Genomic DNA, 20,217 nt, shown 5'->3' with positions numbered 1-20,217 from the left:
CTGACAGACTGAAGAAAATTCTTCCCAAACACTACCATACACTCTCCTTCCTTTGTAAGATTTTCCTAGAAAGCCCCCAGGGGTGGTGGGTGGGAGGTCCGGCACTTCCTCTTCCTTACCTGCACTTTGATGAGGCCTGGCGCCACATGGTTGAGTGCTTGACTCCTGAGGTCATTGGTTCAAACCAGTTAGGAACTTGGGGAAGACTTGGCAATCGGTTCCCATACAAAGTATAGCTCTGGTAGCCCTGTGGAGCAGCTGTACTCTTACAGGGTCACTATGAGCCACAGTTGGCTCCACAACTAGGATTTACCTGCCCTTCGCCCACCACGTTGCACGGCGCCTTCCTGCCCTGACCTTACAAGAGTACACTGCCTGGGCATTTAAAGACTCCCAAATACCCAAAGAGACTTCAAAAATAAGTGCTCTAGCCCAGAAAGTGCATGGCTAATGACGGGATCTCACTGCCACGGAGTCAAATCAGACTTATAATGAGCCTGTAGGACAAGGTAGAATTACTCCTGTAGCCATGTCTTTCCCCCACAGAGCAGTTGGTAGTTTTGAACTAATGGCCTTGCAGTTAGCGGCCCAATGCATAACCACTATGCCACTAGGGCTCCTTAAGGACTGAGGAGAGAGTCCTACAAATCAAATGCTTTCCAGATTTGGGCTGTCAACACAATTGAAGGGCTTACTAGGTTATTGAGAAAAATAATATGACTTATGGGATATAAAAGATGTAAAAAGTAAATGACTGCTACAAAGTTATTTCCATTTCCATCCACATATACTAAAAGGAGAAAAAAATGGATGTAATTGGTGCTGAGCCTGATCTTATTCTGACAACAGCTAATATTCGATTCATGATATATGAACTAACTGGAGAAAACATCTATAGCATTAAAGGATGGCTTTTCAGTAAACCTATTTTTATTTATAAATATTTGCCCAAATATACATTTATGTTGTTGGATTAATAGTGTTTAATAATTATAACTCTATCAGAAGAAAACCTTTGAACATTTAGAGCCTTATGCTTATAGAGAATTCATTTTCCCCAAACGTATATACATTTAAAAATAAACTGAAGACTGGCGCAGGAACATGAACAATCAAATCTTAAGTATATAGCTAAATAATGACAAACTGTCTGGTTTGCATGCTAAGATGTGATGATATACTCATTTACACACATACACACGTGTACACATATTTATACATACATGCACAACAATACATCTTATGGATAAACTACCTATATTGAGGATGGATTACCAGATAAACAGGGTAAGCACGGGCTTACTTGTACCTACTAATTGGTAGTAAAAATGTCACATGAGTTTCATGTGAAATTGTACCCAGGTCACAGATTAATAAGTAAGCCCTTGCTTGCCTTACTGACTGGGTACTCTAAATTAAAAGCGGCTTCATTCCGTAAGATGGGTGGTGTTGGGTCATGCTTAGTTTTCTTCTTGAGTAATCCGATAGTGTACATGTCAGATATTTAGATAGGTAAATTCAGTAAATATATTTATAAGCATTCAAGTATTTCTGAGACAAACAGCTACGCTAAATAAATCATTTCTGTACTCATATGGGTACTGTTGGTCCAGACTCTGCAAGGCATGCAAGAATCATAGGCAGTTCCCAACTTACAAGGTGTTTGATCTAGGACAAACCACACTTAAGACTATCCGTTTTATTTTTATTTTTTCATTGAGTTGTCTAAAAGTTTACATATATAGGTATTAAAACATAGCAGTACATTTATATATAATGTTTCCAATTGCCAAAGAGAAAGATTGGATTTATAAAGATACAGATAATAACAAGCAATAATAATTAAAACTGGGGTGGGGGTGGGAATGAGGTTGCATCAGAACCAATTGATGATGCTGGAGTCATCAGAAAAGACCCCCCTCAGAAGTCGAGAACCACCTCTATGCTGCAGGATTACTCAACAATGCGTTCTAACAATCACAGCCAGAAGCGCTGGAACAAATCCAGATGCTTAGCCTGGGTCTGGCAAGATAGCGCCTTTCATGTGGTAGTGGGTACTCTCTCCAAATTAAGTGCTTTATACCCTCTCCACTAGCCCCAACCTCTAGATATTGCCCATCCATCAATTAAGGAAATCTTCCACTTCTAAAAACCATTCAGGTCCCTGACCAATAACAAGACCTTCACATCTATATTGAACATTTTAAGTAAATAGTTCAAGAATATTCTACTGGAGCTCTAGATGTGGGGGTTGTATCAGATATTTATTGACTGCTTCCTAGCATCCATTTCCCCCTCCCTTCCCAACAACTCTGATTCATTTTGGAGATCTATGAAGTTCCTGACCCTAGTATCCAAGAGTATAGCATTTGACCTCAGCTAGGTTAAGAAGATGCTACTTCCTTAGCTAAAAGATGGCTCAAGGTTAGGCATGAGCCCTTAAGCTGGTCCCATCAGGACTTTCTTTGGAAATACTAGATCAAAAACACATCTTGCTGGATCATCTCGCCCCAGTAGCCATTGACAATGTTCCCAAAACAATTGGAGATGCTAGTATTTGTTGGAACCAACACCACAGAAGGCAGAGCCCAGGGATAGAAATTCCTGGATCCTGGAATGTCACCAGTGAACTATAGGATCAAGGATTGGTTAATACAGTTGTACCCTGGTATCTGTGGGAGATATGTTCCAGGACCTCCATTGGCTCTGAGAATGCTCATCTCATATGCAGGCATATCTTGGAAACGTTGCAGGTTGTTCAATTCCAGAGGCTACAATAAAGCAAGTCATGCATTTTTTTATTTGTTTCATAAAAAGTTATGTTTACACTTAAGAAAAATTTAATACATTGTGAGAATGACCAAAACGTAGCCCAGAGACAAAGTGTTGGGGAAATGCTGTTGGAAAAAATAGTGTGACTTGTTTAATACAGGATTGCTACCAATCTTCAATCTGCAAAGGGCAATAAAACCAGGTATTTGCAAACAGCCTTCACACATCTTCCCACATACTAGGAGCCTTCAAAAACTTATGGGAAAATGGAATTAGAGCATAATGAATTTTTTCCATGAACTTGTAATACCTCATAAAATGTAAATACTTCATAAATGGCACCTTATGATTCCTCTTTGCATGTGAGAGATTGGTTTGAACATTTCAGTGCTTTTCCCCTCTCCTTTCAAATATTTTCCATCCGTGGTTGGTTGGGTCGGTGAACGTAGAATCCATAGATAAGGAAGACAAGAATATGGCAGGCCGACGATACTTAAAACTGCCCTGCACTTTTCAGACACATGAGCCTGTCCATTCCCTTTGCTGTTTGCTAGTTTGAATGGGGATTTCTGTTCATGGGAACTGAAAGAGTTCTAACTAATCCAAAGAGTAATAATAACCAATTTAAAATTGTATATATATATATATATGTATATACACACACTCACAAATTATATATACCTATTTTAAACTTTTATTCTGGAAAGTATTAAGCATACATAAAAATTCACAGAAGGGTAGAATGAACCCCCACATCTGCTTCAATAATTGTCAACATTTTTTCCATCTTTTCCCTTCCACTGTTTTGCTTTTCTATTGTCTTGAGGGGCGGAGTAGTATTTGCTTTTTGGCTGGAGTAGTTTTAAGGCAATTCTCATCCACAAATACTTCGGTTTGTGAGAGAGAAACAATGCTGGCCATCTCTGAAATTGCCACTGATGAAAACTTGGCACACAGTGAGGGCTCTCTCCCCCATAGGAGGGAAGGTTAATTGCAAACATGGGAGGACAATGAAAGCACAGCCAATAACTTCTCAAGGTGTTTCTGTAAGAGGACGCCCTTGACTTTCTCCCTGGGGTGTTCATTTATGAGAACGCCAGGCATCCCGAATGCCTCAAGAGGAGAATGGACTGCAAGGGATGTTTGGTGCCTTTAATGATCACCAGAGCAACTTATTAATCATGTGAAACTACATGATCAACTGCTGTACTTTTAATGAGGCCTCCAGAGTGGTGCACTCATTAAGAGTTTGATGGTAACAGTTAATTGTAGGTTTCCTGGAAGTCACTAAAGCACAACAACAACAAACACCACCCTCCAACTTACATTATACAGAGCATTTCCCGACAGAGCTCGACGTGTCCCCCGAGACAGTTCCTCATTTACCTACTTGGAATGACTTTGAAAACTCCCCGCCTCTCTCTGAAAACAATATGCAAGTTATTAGTCAAGAGTTTAAAAATTCATTATCATTCTCCCTCCCTCTTCCCTTTCCTGCTATATCATGTTTCTTTTTGATTAGTATTTGTCTATCACACTTGGATAACTACTAAGATGAAAAATGACCTGGAAATGGAATGTTTCTATTCTATGTCTCTGTTGTCATGCTTCTTAATGAGGACTTTTCGCTCCTTTTCCTTGTTTGGCATCTAGCTGTTCCCTTGATTCTCTTGGCAATTCTTCCTAGAGTTCTTCTAAGGTAGTTTAACAACCAGTGCAGCAATCAAGTAGTTTTTTGGGGGTACGAACTGCTTTAAAATATATATTATTATAACCCGGTAACACATGCCATATTTGTCATTTATGAAACTTGCTTGGCCTACAAAGTGTTCTTTGTGATTAAGATTCCTGATGTCATATGCTGTTGTTTATCACTTTCAGCAGCTCCCAGATGATGTTTATTCTAACCTAACCTGCCAAAATCTGGTTCTATCTTTATCACTTTCTAAATATATTTGCTCTTTAAAACTTTTTAAAAAATAAGTACTCTGTATGTTCATTCATTCAACATTGGGTGATTTCTATGAGCCAGGCATTGTTTTGGTGTACTGGAATGTTATGTTCATAAACATATTTGGCTTGATGTTTGGTTCCTAAAGAAGGCTAGACTTAGGATAAAACAATTTTTAATTCTTATAAAAAAACATTTTCATTGTAACTAAATAATATTTGTATAGTCTTTGTATTTTGTTTAGCCACTTGACTGGCTTTTAGTGATCAGATTCTCACTGTCCCCTTGAGTATAGAAGAGGGGATACACACTTCTCCACCTTGCATACCTTAATAATATTTTTTAAATATGTGACTGAATTCATCCAATTCCTCTGCTTTTGAACCTTTTATTGTGTGTTGGGTGAAGGTTTACTGAAAATCAGTCTCGCATTCAACAATTCATGAATATTTTACTTTAACTCGTGAGTTGCAGTTCACATATGGGGAACATCTCCAAGTACTTACAGGGACATATAAACACTGACTGATATGTAACTTTTATTTACACACACATAGACATGCACACAAAAGGGTGCTTCAAAAAGGTTATGGAAAATAGAATTAAAAGAATGAAAATTGTCCACCAACTTTTTGAAGTCCCCTTGTATGTATGTGTGTATATGTTTATATGTGTCTGTGTTTCCATCTTAACCAATATGGGCCCACTAAGAGTTTTTCGTGCAGAAACATTAAGTTTGAACATATTCTCGGTAAGGATAATATACACAAAACAAACTACTACAAAAACTACAGGTACATTAGTGTATAAGCCAACATATTCTACTTGCCAATTTTTTGGTTAGATTTTGCCTATGTCTCAGATTTTCACATTCAGCTACCCCAACAGATACTTCACCACAAATGGCTTTATTTGAAACTATGTGAAGAAAGCACATGATAGAAGCAATTAACTTTGATCAGGTATCAGGAATCATCAGAACAAAAAAATCTTATCATAGTAAATGGGGAGAATGCAGAGTGGAGACCCAAAGCCCATTTGTCAGCCACTGGAGATCCCCTTGCAGAAGGGTCTAGGGAAGGAGATGAGCCAGTCAAGGTGCGATGTAGCAACGATGAAAAATACAACTTTCCTCTGGTTCCTAAATGCTTCCTCCCTGCCCACCCCCCAACTATCATGATCCGAATTTTACTTTGCAAGTCTGGCTAGACCAGAGGATGTACACTGGTACAGATAGGAACTGGAAACACAGTGAATCCAGGGCGGATGATCCCTTCAGGACCAGTGGTGTGAGTGGTGATACTGGGAGGGTGGAGGGAGAGTGGGTTGGAAAGAGGAAACCAATTACAAGGATCTACATGTGACCTCCTCCCTGGGGGATGGACAACAGAGGAGTGGGTGAAGGGATACATCGGACAGGGCAAGATATGACAAAATAATAATTTATAAATTATCAAGGGCTCATGAGGGAGGGGAGAGTGGTGATGGAGGGGAAAAATGAGGACCTGATGCCAGGAGTTTAAGTGGAGAGCAAATGTTTTGAGAATGATGAGGGCAATGAATGTACAAATGTGCTTGACACAATTGATGTATGTATGGATTGTAATAAGAGTTGTATGAGCCCCTAATAAAATGATTAAAAAGCAGTTAACATTGAATATGTATTTGTGTGTATATATACATACATCTATTAATCTAGGGCAGCGGTTCTCAATCCGTGGGTCGCGACCCCTTTGGAGGTTAAACGGCCCTTTCACAGGAGTTGCCCAATTCATAAGAGTAGCGAAATTACAGTTATGAAGTAGCAATGAAAATAATTTTATGCTTGAGGGAGAAGTGCTTTAAAGGAAGGTTGAGAACCACTGCTCTAGGGGAAGTTGATGAGTGGTTTGAACTGTTGAACACAGAGTTGATGTTCTGAAATATAATTCCCCCCACCCAATTCACAATTTAAAAAATCATCTAGAATGCTTATGAAAGTATAGTTTATATTTTATCATTTAAAAATCAGTCTTTTTTTAAATTTTGCTTTGCATTTTATTATGAACTCAGATTATGACCTTCAACTAGAAAGCCCTCCAAAAAAAAATCAGTCTTAAAGTAATTGCTGTCACTGGGTTGAAAAATCTGCTTTCAAAATTGTATCTAAGCTTATTTTCTATCCATACACAAAACTATCAATATTGACATAGTTACTTTAAAAGTTAATATTTTTTTTTATGATATACTAAACACCATGCCAGGTACTCCAAGGGCTAAATGAAAACCTAAGTTGCCAAAGATAGACTGAGCAGATCAAAACCACAATGGGACATTACTTCATACTCATTAGGAAGCTATTTAAAAAAAAGAAACCCACACAGACAATAACAGTGCTGGGATGGATTTGTGGAAAAAATTGGAATCCCATGCATTGCTGTGGGGAGTGGACAATGGTGCAGCCACTAGAGAGCAATTTGGTGGGTCCTCAAAAAGTCAAATATAGTGATGGGGTCCTTTCTTTGTATATACCAAAGAGATTGAAAAATATCTTCTGTCCACACAGAAGCTTGTGCATGAATACTCAGAGCAGCATGAGACGTAATAGTGCCAAAGGTTTCAAATTGGTTCATTCCAGCTGAGTCTCCTACTGAGACCTGGCCTTTCCACTCAAGAAACACTGAACCCAACCACCTTTGAACAAATCTGTGAGAATCACCTGAGGGTAGTGTTCAACTGTAGCTTCTGATTCCGTCGACTTAGGGTGGGAATTCAAATTTTTAACAGGGGGTAGAACCAGTTCAGCCCTGATGAATAAACAAAATGTCATACATTCACACAAACAAATATTAATTAGCCACAGACAATAATGATGTACTGATACATGCTACCATATGAATGAATCTTGAAACATTATACCACATGGAAGACTCCAGGTACAAAAGGCCTTATATTACCTAATCCATTCCTGGGAAATGACTAGAATAGACAACTCCATAGAGACAGAAAGCAGATGAGAGTTTGTGGGGGTGATGTGTGGCGGAACTGGAAATGACTGTGAAGGAGGGCAGACTTTCTTTAGGAATGAAGGAATGCTCCCCCTGAGCTGAGCTGGTCTCTGGTGGAATCCCTGCGCACTTCCAGACCTTGTCTTGTTGAACTCTGCTGATACTGCCTTTAGCAAAGCTGAAGGTTTGTGACAACCTTGTGTCAAGCAAGTCTACTGGCCTTGTGTTTCCAATAGCATGTGCTCACTTCACGCCTGCGTGTCCCATTTTGGTCATTCTCATAAAATTCCAAACTTTTTCTTACGGCACACTTAATAGACTAGCCTAGTTTAAACATAACTTCACCACCACCACCACTCCTGCTATTAATCCTCTAGTCAGTAACTTATCCTCCCTTCTCCACTTCATTTCACCAAAATTCTTACTGACACACTTCTGATCACACCACTGCCCTCAGTCACCGTCTTCCAAGGTGCCCTGTTTACTGCCAAGTCCCTCCCAGAGCGACTCCTTGGTGTTGGGAGCTGCATGCAGAGAGTTGAAGAGCAGAGCAAGGGGGGCACGCAGCCCCCAACTCTGCTTCCACAAACCAGTGTGGCTTTTATCACTTTCACACGATGAGCTCTGGGGCAAGCATTTGCTTATAGAAGCAACAATCAATAAAATTCCTTAGTCTTAGGCTTCAAATCTTTCCAAATTTGGCCCCCTACCCTCCTTCCCCAATGCTAAAGCTCCATTGAAGAATTAGAGGCTCCCAAAGCTAGACTCATTTGTCTTCATCTTGGCTGTCCAGCCTCAGAACCCCTCGTATCTTGTAGTAGTCTGCCATTGTAGATTGTTGGGTGTGTCCCACAACCAACTGTAGTTGTAGGACAGCTGACAAGGGCAGGTGATCATTATCCCCATGTGAGAAAATGAAAGCTCTAGTCTAAACACCCAACCTAAGCTGGCCAAGCTTGACTAAATCAGATGTGCCTGCCAGGAACTCTGACCCTGGAGAGAATGGCAAAGCAGCGAGAACTGAGTTCCTTTCAGAGAGAAGAGCAACAGCTAGAACTCAGTGTCTTGGTGGCAGGGACACTGGCAATGGATCTCAGTATGACTGGTCTGGTAACATGTTACTCTTAATTGGTTCCAATGGTATGGGATGAGCAAGATAGGCAAATGCGTAGAACAGAAAGTGGTTTGGTGGTTGCCAAAGGAAGGGTAAGGGAAATTAGATATATAAGGAGATTAGATCTAGTCACTGAAGACAGAAATGAGTAAAACAAAAATATGGTAAGTAAATTTGAAAAAAAAAAAGATGCAGGAATAAGGCCTAAGAACACAATGATAACAATAAATGTAAATTAACTAGAGTCTGATTAAAAAACAGAAACACTCAGGCAAAGGAGGTGGAGAAAATTGAAAGTAAAAAGATGGGAAAAGATATCAGGTGAATATGAATCAAAGAAAAGTTTGTATAACAAAATATTATAATATGTGTATTAGTCAAAATATTCTATAAAATGCACTGCCTGAACTGATTACAAGGATCCACATGTGACCTCTTCCCTGGGAGAGGGACAGCAGAGAAGGGGGGAAGGGAGACTCCGGATAGGGCAAGATATGAAAAATAACGATGTATAAATTACCAAGGGCACATGAGGGAGGGGGGAAAGGGGAGGAAGGGGAAAAAAAAGAGGACCTGATGCAAAGGGCTTAAGTGGAGAGCAAATGCCTTGAGAATGATTGGGGCAGGGAATGTACGGATGTGCTTTATACAATTGATGTATGTATATGTATGGATTGTGATAAGAGTTGTATGAGCCCCAATAAATTGTTAAAAAAAAAATTTTTTTTAATGCACTGCCTGATGCACGAGCTGATTCCAACTCCGTAAGCCCCTAGAACAGAGTAGAACTGCTCCTTAAAGTTTCCAAGGCTGCAAATCTTTACAGAAAGACCCCTCATCTTTCCCTTGCATAGATTCCATATTTCTTACTAACATAATTCAAGACCAAAACATTATGTGTACATAATAAAAAAAGAAAGCTACCACCACTTATTTTAATCAGTATTGTTTTAGAGGGCCGAGTTAGTAAAGTAAGACAAGAAATAAAATAGGTTAGGGTTCTAGTTCTGAGTAAAATGGAGTGCGCATGCTTAACAGTTTCTGGGCGAAACAGCTGCAAGAGCTGGACAGACTGCATGAGACAGTTATGGGAAACGGAAGAGGTAATGCTGTTTGTTGTTGCTGTCGGGTGCCATCAAGTTGGTACTGACCCCCAGCAACCCTGTGCACAACACAATGAAACCGCGCCTGGTGCTGCTCCTCCCTCACAGTTGTTGCTGTGCTTGAGCCCATTGTTGCAGCCACATTGTCAGTCCATCTCCTTGAGGCCTTTCCTCACTTCACTGCCCCTCCACTTTACCAAGGATGATGTCCTCCTCCAGGGACTGATACCTGACAATAGCTCCAAAGTACGTAAGATAAAGTCTTAACATTCTTAACTCTAAGGAGCACTCTGCCTGCACTTCCAAGACAGATCGGTGTGTCCTTTTAGCCGTTCGTGGTACTTTCCAGATTCTTCTCCAGCACCACAGTTCAAAGGCATTGATTCGTCTACGGTCTTCTTTATTCAGTTTCCAACTTCCACATGCGCACGAGGCAATGGGGAATACCATGGCTTGAGTCAGTCACACCTTAGTCCTCAAAATAACATCCTTGCTTTTCAATACTCTAAAGAGGTCCATGCAGCAGATTTACCAAGTGCAACTCATGTTTTGATCTCTTGACTGGTGAACATTGATAGTGGAGCCAAGCAAAATAAAATCATTAACAACTTCAACCTTTTTCCATTTACCATGATATTACCTATTGATTGAGTTGTGAGGATTTTTGTCTTTACCTTGAGTTGCAATACACATTGAAGGCTGCAATCCTTGATCTTCATCAGCAAGTGCTCCAAGTCTTTATCATTTTCAGCAAGCAAGAATGTATCATCAGTATATCCCAGGTTGTTAACAAGGCTTCCTTCAATCCCGATGCCACATTCTTCTTCATATAAGCCAGCTTCTCTGATTATTTGCTCAGCGTAAAGTATGCTAAGAAGATACAACCCTGTCACAGCGTAAAGTATGCTAAGAAGATACAACCCTGTCACACTCCTTTCCAGATTTAAACCATGCAGCATTCTCTTGTTCCATTCCCACACATATCTCTTGATCCTTGTACAGGTTCTGCATGATGACAATGGAGTATCCTGGAATTCCCATTCTTCTCAAAATTTGTTATGATCCAGTTGAATGCCCTGGCATAGTCAATAAAACAAAAGTAAACATCTTTCTGATATTCTCTGCTTTCAGCCAACATCCATTTTTTGAATCTCTAGCTGACTGGCAGAGATCCATATTTGTACCCATTCCAAAGAAAGGTGATTCAAAAGAATGCTCAAATCATACAACAATATCACTTATACCACATGCAAGCAAAACTTACTGCAGATCATCCAACAATAGTTGCAATGACAGGGGTCAGCCAAGATCCATCTGACATCAGCAATCATATTCTTTGTTCCATGTCCTCTACTGAATTCAGCCTCAACCTCTGGAAGATCCCTGCCAATGCACTGCTGCGACCGTTGTTGAGTGATCTTCAGCACAATTTTACTTGCATGTGATCTCAATGATACTGTTCTAAAATTTGAGCATTCTGATAGGCCACCTTTCTTTGGAATGGACACAAATATGGACCTCTTCCAGTCAGTTGGCCAATAGCTGTCTTCCAAATTTCCTGGCATGGATGAGTGAATGTTCCAGTGCTTCATCAGCTTGCTGAAACATTTTCATCTGTATTCCATCAAATCCTGGAGTCTTGTTTTTAACTAATGTTTTCAGTGCAACATGAACTTTTTTGTTCAGTACCATTGGTTGTTGCTCATATGCTACCTCTTGAAATGGTGAAATGCTGACTAGTTCTTTTTGGTACAGTGACTGAATTTCTGTTCATCTTCTTTTTATGCTACCCATGCCATTTGATATTTTGCTCATAGAATCTTTCGATATTGCAACTCGAAACTTGAATTGTTTCTTGAGTTCTTCCAGTTTCAGATAGTCTGAGCATGTTCTTTTTGGTTTTCTAGGTCTTTGCACATTTCATTATAGTAGTTGACTTTGTCTTCTCAATATGCCCTTTGAAATGTCCTATTCAGTTCTTTAATTTCATCATTTGTTCCATTTGCTTTCGCTACTGTACGATCAAGAGCAAGGTCTTGGGCAGCAGATTCACCCAATGCAGTGCATCGCTTGATCTCTTGGCTGTTACTTCCATGAGCATTGACTGTGGATCCCACAAAATAAAAGCCTTGACAAGTTCAATCTTTTCTCTGCTTGCAGTGATGTTTGTATTCTTTTGCATTCCTTTAGTTCTTTTTGGTCCAGTGACTCTGTATGTTCTTTCTCCTCTCTTGATGCTTCCTACATCATTCAATAGTATGCCCATAGACTCTTGCAATACTTAACTCGAGGATCGAATTTTTCTTGAGTTCCCTCATTTGAAGGTATGTTCCGTGTGTTCTTCCTTTTTGGTTTTCTAACTCCAGGTGTCTACACACTTCGTTATAACACCTTATAACAAAGTAAGTCTTCTTGAGCTGCTCACTGAGATTTTTTGTTTAGTTCTTTACGTCATAATTTCTTCCATTTACTCTACAAGTAAGAAAAAATTCCAGACTCTCTTCTGACATCCATCTTGATCTTTTCTGTGGTTTTAATGACCTTTTGCTTTCATCGTGTATGATGGTCTTTATGTCCTCTCACAGCTCTCAGGGCTTCTGTCACAAGCATCGATGCAGCAAATTTGTTCTTGGAATGTTCTAGAACTTCAGATAGAATATACCAGCAGTTCCTAACCTGTAGGTCGCAACCCCTTTGGGGGTCAAATGACCCTTTCACAGGGGTTGCCCGGTTCATAACAGTAGCAAAATCACAGTTATGAAATAGCAATGAAAATAATTTTATGGTTGGGGGCTCGTCACAACATGAGGAACTGTATTAAAGGGTGGCAGCATTAGGAAGGTTGAGAACCACTGGAATAGACTCAAGGTTTTATGTTGGCTCTCATGGACTTGTTTTAATTTTTTTTAGCTTCAGCATGAGCTTTCATATGCAGTCCCACAGTCAGCTCCTGACCTGGTTTTGGCTGATGAAATTGAGCTTCTCCATTGTCTCTTCCCACAGATGTAGTCAGTTTGATTTCTGTGTATTCCATATGGAGAAGTCTATGTTAGAGTCACCATTTGTGTTTTGGAAATAATGAAGTCATTGGTCTTTCAAAATTCCTCCATTTGATCTCCAGCTTTGTTTCTATCACTAAGGCCATATTTTCTTTCTTTTTTTAATTGTTTTATTAGGAGTTCATACAACTCTTATCGCAATCCATACATAAATCAATTGTGTAAAGCACATTTGTACATTCATTGCCCTTATCATTCTCAAAACATTTGCTCTCCACCAAAGCCTCTGGCATCAAGTCTTCATTTTTCCCCTCCCTTCCTGTTTCCCCCTCCCTCATGAACCCTTGATAATTTATAAATTATTATTTTGTCATATCTTGCCCAGTCCGACGTCTCCCTTCACCCACTTTTCTGTTGTCCGTCCCCCAGGGAGGAGGTCACATGTATATCCTTTTAATAGGACCCCCCCCTTTGCAACCCACTCTCCCTCCACCCTCCTAGTATCACCATTCACACCATGGGTCCTGAAGGGATCATCCGCCCTGGATTCCCTGTGTTTCCAGTTGCTATCTGTGCCAGTGTGCATCCTCTGGTCTAGCCAGATTTGTAAGGTAGAATTGGGATCATGATAATCAGGGGTGGGGGGAAAGCATTTAGGAACTAGAGGAAAGTTGTATGCTTCATCATTGCTACATCACACCCTGACTGGCTTGTCTCCTCCCTGAGACCCGTCTGGGCTTTGGGTCTCCACTCCACACTCACCCCCTCATTCACTATGATATGAATTTTTGTTCTGATGATGCCTGATACCTGATCCCTTTGACAACTCGTGATCTCACAGGCTGGTGTGCTTCTCCCATGTGGGCTTTATTGCTTCTGAGCTAGATGGCCACTTGTTTACCTTCAAGCCTTTAAGACCCCAGACACTATATCTTTTGATAACCGGAAACCATCAGCTATCTTCGCCACATTTGCTTATGCACCCATTTGTTTTGAGTGATCGTATCAGGAAGGTGAATACACATTGATATGATTTTTTGTTCTTTGATGTCTGATAATCGAGCCCTTCAGAGCCTCGTGATCACACAGGCTGATGTGCTTCTTCCATGTGGGCTTTGTTGCTTCTGAGCTAGATGGCCGCTTGTTTACCTTCAAGTCTTTAAAAACATGAGACGCTATATCTTTTAATAGACTAAGGCCATATTTTCAAACTACTGCTCCTTCCTTTGTGTTTGCAACTTTTACATCCAATCACCAATAATTATCAATGTATCTTAATTGCATATTTAATCAGTTTCAGACTAAAGCTGGTGGTAAAATTCTTTGCTTCATCACTTGCTTTAGTGATTGGGGCATAAATTTGAATAATAGTTGTACTGATTTGATTTCTTTGTATGGGAATAGATAGTATCCAATCACAGACAGCATTGTATTTCAAGATAGCTCTAAAAATGTCTTTTTTGATGATGAATGGGATGCCATTCCTCTTGATCATAAGAGGATTCCCAGCATAGTAAGCCATATGATTTTCTGATTCAAAATGGCCAATACCAGTCCATTTCAGCACCCTAATGCCTAGAACATCAATCTTCATACATCTCATTTTATTTTTGAAAATTTGCAGTTTTCTTAGATTCATACATTCCAAGTTCCAATTGTTAATAGATGTTTGCAGCTGTTTCTTCTCATTTTGAGTCATGTCCAATCAACAAATGACGGTCTTGAAGGCTTTACTCCAGCCAGGTCTTTCAGGTCCACTCCACTCTGAGGAGGCAGCTCTTTCTCAGTCACATTCTGAGTGCCTTTCAACCTGAGGGGCTCGTCTGCTAGCACCTGCATCCACCAAGGTTTTCAGTGCCTCATTCTTCTGAGATGGACAGCCTAGTCCTTTTTGCTAGTCTGTTCTTAGTCTGGAACCTCTGCTGCATTTGAAATACTCTCGAGATAGCTTTCAGCAACCCAGCAGCACACAAGCCACCACAGTGTGACAAACTGACAGACTAGTGGTAGCACATCAACTAGAACAGCTAAATTATAAAACAAATACCAAGTAGTGGTAAGGATACAGAGCAAGTCAAAATAACATACATTCCTGGTGGGAATGCAGGATGATACAGTCATTCCTGGTGGGAATGCAGGATGATACAGCCATTCCTGGTGGGAATGCAGGATGATACAGCCATTCTGGAAAACAGTTTGGTAGTTTCCTATACAGTTAAGCATATATGAGTACTTTCAGTTATTACCCAAACAACCCGATTCCTGGGTGTCTTTGCTCTCAAAAACACTCACCGCATCGAGTCTCTCCCAATTCACAGCCTCGCTATCTCACTGCCAGGAAGTCAGTGCTGACTGTTAGTGACCCCCCTCCCCCCCCCCCATGGATTTCTGAGACTGCAACTGTTTCTCCCATGGAGCTGCTGGTCATGTGGTCATTCTGGTCAGTTTTGAACTATTGACCATGTGGTTCTCAGCCCAACGCGTAACCATGAGAGCATCAAGGCTCCCTTAGAGACTCCTGTAAAGATTTACAGTCTCGGAAACCCACAGAGGTAGTTTTACTCTGCCCTATCGAGTCACTAGGACACAGTAATACTGGCCTTGTGAGTTTCCAAGGTTGTACATTTGGATAGGCATAGAAATCTTACCTTTCTTCCAAGAAGCAACTGATGGTTTTAAACTGCTGCCTTTGCTGTTAGCAGCCCAACAAGGAACCCACTACACCACTACTGTGTTAGTCCGGTGCTTTAGAGAAACAAACCCACAGAAACTCATGTAGAAGAGAAATTTTTATATAAAGGTTAAGTGCACATCAAGAAAACATCCCAACCCAGTGCTGCCCAAGCCCACAAGTCCAACATTAGCCCATATGTCCAATACCAGACCACAACGTCCTCCTCCATCTCACAGAACAGACAAAAAAATTGCCGACTGCAGGATGAAAGCCGAGTCAGTGAATGTGTAATCATCTTAGCGCTGGCAGGGGTCTCCACATGGCTGCTCCAGCACCCAGGGCTGCATCGGGGTAGGTCCATATGGCTTCTCCTTGGGGATATATTATAGGAAATCAGCCTTGCAAGCTGAAGCAGGGAACTGCTAAGGCAGCTGCACCCTGCTGCGACCATCACAAAGCAAGAGAGACCTGAGAACTAGAAAGACAAGGCTCACTGAACCAGTTAGCCCTCCACCCTACTATTAACCCTACATGTGTGTATTGGCCAGGTTGGCACAATAAACTAACTAACTCAACTACAGACCCTAGCATCTTCTCTAGAGAAACAAAAATGTATGTTTGCACAAAAACCTGTACACCAATATTTATAGATCTTTTTTCTAATCACCCAAAACTGGCACCAACCCAAATGTCCTTCAACACATGAGGGTTTTTAATGGAATATTATTCAGCAAGAAAAAGGAATAGAGCTCATCTCTACTAGACTCAATTTTTTAAAATGTGCATACTCATCATTAGACACACTCAGCTAAATACACTTATGAAAAAAAGTGTAAGTGAAAATTAGTTAAACGGTAGGAAACAGAATAAGAGCCATAGTACATACCTCTTGGTTAAATCACAGATTGACTTATCAAATAAAAAATATCGCTCATGTGTAACAAAATCCATAATTTTTTTTCATATGAGATCAAAAGGTCAAAAACGACCCCAAAGCAAAGATGAGAACATAAGGGGGCAAGGAAACAAGAGTACTGGAATTGGAACCACCAGAATGAAAGAAGTTAGAATATTAACACACTGTGGAAAAATGTAGCCAACATCGCTGGATAATTGGTGTAAGAATTGTTAAATGGGAACCCAATTTGCTGTGTAAACTTTCATCGGAAACACAATAAAACATTGTTTCTTTAAAAAGCTATATTTTATGAGAGACCCTGGGAATCTTTCTCTCTTGCTGTCTTGCTCTCTCCCTCTCCCCTCCTATGCATTCCTCCTTGCTTGGATTCTGCGGCTGCCTCCAGGGTAGCCTCACATGGGCCTCTGACCCTGAGAGCTGTCAAGGCCCTGCCATGCTCCCACCAACCATGCCGACTCACAACTCTGCAGCCACCTGCAGCACCAACCAGTGATCTCCCTGCATCCTGCATCATCAGCCTGCAGCTGAGAGTGTCTGAAGAACATTCCAATGGGGGCAGGGGTGGGTGGAGAGAAAATGTTCTAAAATTGATTGTGGTAATGATAGTGCAATGCTTCTTGATATGATTGAACTATTAAATTCTATGATATGTGGATTAAAGGCCAATAAAACTTTAAAAAAAGACTCCGGACAGCATCAGCCCCATGGACTTGAGTTGGATTGGGCTAGGTTGCCTACAAGGGTGTCACTTGGAAACATCGATGCGCACACACAGTGCTGTTTTTCCAAGGGTACATATAAATCTAAACACCTATATCATCACATTAAATAGAGTAGGTGGTTATGGGAGAGTGGACAGAAAAGAGTGGGGACTGGGAATGAAGTCCAGAAAATAAGAAATTAAAATAAGAAAAGTCTTGCACAGACCAATGATGAGAATGTGTAATGAATTGAGAAGTAGAATTGCTCTTCACCTGATTTTTTTAAGTGGCTGCTTTTTTAAAATCATTTTATTGGGGGCTCTTACAGCTCTTATCACAATTCATCCATTGTGTCAAGCACATTTGTACCTATCTTGCCATCATCATTCTCAAAACATTTTCTTTATACTTGAGCCCTTGGTATCAGCTCATTTTCCCCTCCCCTCCCTTCCCCTCCCTCCCTCCCTCCCTCATGAACCCTTGATAATTTATTTTAATTTTTTTCATGTCTTATACTGACTTATGTCTCCCTTCACCCACTTTTCTGTTGACCATCCATCTGGGAGAGGGTTACATGTAGATCATTGTGATCGGTTTCCTATCTCCCCCCACCTTCCCCTTACCCTCCTGGTATTGTTACTCTCATTTTTGGTCCTGTGGGGTTTATCTGTCCTGGATTTCCTGTTTCCAGCTCTTATCTATACTAATGTACATGATCTAGTCTAGCCAGATTTGTAAGGTAGAATTGGGGTCATGAGAGTGGTGGGGGTGTGGAGGAAGCATTAAAGAACTAGAGGAAAGTTCTATGTTTCATCTGTTCTATACTGCACCCTGACTGGCTTGTCTCTTCCTTGTGACCCTTCTGTGAGGGGATGTCCAATTGTCTACAGATGGGCTTTGGGTCTCCACTCCGCACTCCCCCTCATTCACATTGATTTTTGGCTCTTGGTCTTTGATGCCTGCTACCTGATCCCTTTGATACCTCATGATCACACAGGCTGGTGTGCTTCTTCCATGTGAACTTTGTTGCTTCTCAGCTAGATGGCTGCTTGTTTATCGTCAAGCCTTTAACACCCCAGATGCTATATCTATTCATAGCCAGGCACCATCAACTTTTTTCACCACATTTTCTTATGCACCTATTTTGTCTTCTGCGATCATGTCAGGAAGCTAAGCATTATGGAATACCAGTTATTAGAACAGTGTTCTTGCATTGAGGGAGAACTTGAGTAGAGGCCCAATGGCCATCTGCTACCTTAATACTTAACATATAAATATATGTACATAGATATATTTCCTTATCATTATATATAAATATGTTTACATATGTACATGCCTGAATTTAGACCTCTGTAAGTGCCCTTTGTCTCTTAATTCTTTCCTCTATTTCCTTTTTACTTTCCTCTTGTCCCACTATCATGTTTAGCCTTCATTCAGGTTTCAGTAATTTCTCTCCATAACATTGCCCTTGATCAAGCCCCATCAGGCATCCCAAACTCTCCTTGTGATTTATTTTAGATCACTTGTTGTTGTCCCTGGGTTGTTTGACACCTTTCTCCCACCTCTCCCTCTCTGGTATCCCCCCCAGAACTGTTGGTCCCATTGTTTTCTCCTCCAGATTGTTTACCCCGCCTATCTTATCTAGATAGACATGGAGAGACAATAATAAGCACAAAAATAAGACAGAGCCAAACAAAGCAACAAAAGAAAACAAACAACAACAAGCCAACGACAAAAAAAGAAAAGCCTATAAGTAGTTCCAGGTCTGTTTGTTGACCTTTAGGAATGTTTTCCAGTTGAGTCTGATGGGGTGCCATGCCCTAGCCCCAAAGTCTGTTTTTGGTATTCCCTATGGACTTCATTGCTTGCTCCCCTTGCTGCTCAGTTGCATGCCCTTAGCATTTTGCCCTGGTGTGGTGGGGTAAGATCGGGCACAATTCCCGCACAGTGTCTCCACTGTTGTCTCCCATAGCACTATGAGTCAGTGAGGGATATCATGTCTCATGGTGGGGCTGGCCCTATGGTCCTCTCTGTGCACTGGCTACTGTGAGAGGGAATATCATCGTCGGGGCTTGGTGGGCCAGGATGTGTTCCACTCTTTTTCCTTCCCTCTTTGCTTCCTCCTGTGTGCTCCGATCAGACGTGCCCCTCTCCCTGAGTTGTAGCTTCAATGCTGTCCTCTGAAGTTCATTCTTCTGGGGGGAGGGGGTCCACATGGTTGGGATTGGGGCCAGCCCCTCAGTAAATGTCTATTTTTCATGAGCAGAACCTCTTTCTATGACCAAGATACTTACCAATGTAGAAGCATATGCCTTGCCTAGGGCAACAAGACACAGATTCAAGAACAAACTAGTGTGGAGACATGATCAGAACGACAATAAGACATATACAATGGCCTATTCAAACATCTCAAATTTAGCATGTCAAGAAGAATTCTTGATTAGCTGGCCTCAAAATTGTAAGTTTCAGCAAGCTGCTCAAGCACTGGAAGCCATCATTTGTCTCTGCCAAGAAATTTGGAAGAGAGTCACTTGACCAACTGACAGAAAGAGATCCATATTTGTACCCATTCCCAAAAAAAGGTGACCCAACAGAATGCTCAAATTATAGAACAATATCATCGGTATCACATGCAAGTAAAATTGCACTGAAGATCACCCACCAGCAGTTGCAGCAAGAAGTTGACAGGGATCTTCTAGAGGGTCAGGCCAGATTTAGACCAGGTCATGCAATAAAGGCTATCATTTTTGATGTCTCAGCTCTTGGCGGAGAACAGAAAATACCAGAAAGCTGTTTACTTGTGTTTTGTTGACAACGCAAAGGCATTCCGCTGTGTGATTGCCTCCCCCAGTGCAGTGTCGCTGAATCCTCTGATCACTCCTTTCCACATGCCATCCCTCTTATCCTACTTTAGTTTTCTTTAGTTATCAGGTAGCACTTATTGCTACCTGGTAGATGATATATTTTGCTTTCTTCAATGTTGTGATTCTTCCTAAC

Source organism: Tenrec ecaudatus, chromosome 12 (genome assembly GCF_050624435.1).
Source record: "Tenrec ecaudatus isolate mTenEca1 chromosome 12, mTenEca1.hap1, whole genome shotgun sequence".
In the NCBI taxonomy this organism is placed as follows: Eukaryota; Metazoa; Chordata; class Mammalia; order Afrosoricida; family Tenrecidae; genus Tenrec; species Tenrec ecaudatus.
Note: the sequence above shows the minus strand (reverse complement) of the source record.